The following is a 1,746-nucleotide window of genomic DNA, read 5'->3' on the forward strand; positions in this document are numbered from 1 at the left end:
TCATGTACCACTCCAGGCCAGACATTGCCAGGGCCTTCAGCTGTTTCTTTCTTCATTTCAGGCTATGCCCTTGAAATTAATACATGTTAACACTTAATAAATTTCAAAAATAAAGATGCTTTGTTAAAATACAAATAGCAAGGGTCAAGAATTATAAATATGGAAAAATCTCAATGCAGAAAAATGACAAGAAAATACACTAAAATTTTTAAAGTTTTCTTATGAAGTAATGCCAATTGCTATTTCGCTGTTTTCTACTTCTGTTTTTGAAATACACTAAGTACATATTCCTTTTATAAGCAACTATACTTAATTATAATAAAAATCAGTGTTAAAAAACAGTTATGACCACATGCTTGCTAACATGTAAAGATACTAGTACAACATGTTGGGGAGGCTGTAGAATAACCAGAACACTCAAACATTGCTGGTGGGTGTACAAAATGGTGCAACCATTTTGAAAAACTATTTGATAGTTTCTTCTAAGGTTAAACACACACGTCCAATATGATTCAGAGAATTCCCCTCCCAAGTATTTACCCAAGGGAAATAAAAGTATATATCCTCATAAAGTATATATAAATGTCCACAGCATCTTTTATTTATAGTAACTTCAAACTGGAAACAATCATGGTAGTTAGAGTTTGAAATCAATGTAAACCACAGTCAGGCCATCATAACCACAAAGATAACAGAAAAAATATAGCAGGGTGCTATTTTAAGATATTTAATTTCTGTGACATACCCTTTCTGATGTCTGTCTTGGAGACAAGTCATTAGTTTTCTCCTTATGGCCACAGAAGAAAAAGCGAAGCAGAAATAAGACCTCTCAAACCCTCCTAATGTTTTTGCCCAAATCTTAAGCCACAGAGTAAAGAAGATTCTAAGGTATGGATGAAAATAGGGCTCCTTTGTCAAAAGTACAGTTAAAAGAGAGAAGCTGCCTTTCAAATGAGAAAGAGCTTCCTTTGGGCTGAGAAGGAAGTGAGGGAAGGGGACTCTAGTGACTCTAGTCTTGGAGGAACAGTGTTGTGTCCCCATAGTATTTCCAAAGAAGTCGCAGGACTGAGACCTGCCCAGTGGCATGATTATACAAACATGGGCAGGATTAGCAGAAAGCCCCCATCTTGAGCGAGAACCACTGGAAACATCACATGTCTCTCCAAGATCACCTGGCAGAATAGCTGGTCAAGGGTCAAATGATGCTCAGTGCAAAATGTAACTTGTGACATCATCCTTAGAGGTTGGAGCTTATGATGCCCACCAACCTGTGAAGATGTGGGCCCCAAACAAAAAGTTATAAAAATAAAAGGTGTAAGTTTTCTCACACTCTTGTTCGTGGGCTGAGATTCATGCTTTCTACATATACATGACACGTGTCTTAATTATTAACCTAGAAGGACATTCAAGGAATGATTACATCTATTTCCCTTGGGGAAAAAAGACAGAATGAGCATACAGACTTTCTTCATTTCAGGCTATGCCCTTGAAATTAATACATATTAACACTTCAGATAATTTTTTTAAAGTCAACAGAAGAGGGGATTATGAACTGCTTTTGTTTCAGTCCACATCTATTTTTTTGCAAAAGTATTTCTATAAGTACACATGATAGAAAGTTGAATGAAAGTGTTCTAGCAGGTGTTTGGGTGTGTGGTTTTAAGTGATGTCTATTTTGTAAAGTTTCTATGAAGTTAAAAAGTAAATGACAATACATGTTACTTCAGAATACATACATATTTGAGC

This window comes from Propithecus coquereli, unplaced genomic scaffold (assembly GCF_000956105.1).
Source record: "Propithecus coquereli isolate 6110/MARCELLA unplaced genomic scaffold, Pcoq_1.0 Scaffold165, whole genome shotgun sequence".
Classification (NCBI taxonomy): Eukaryota; Metazoa; Chordata; class Mammalia; order Primates; family Indriidae; genus Propithecus; species Propithecus coquereli.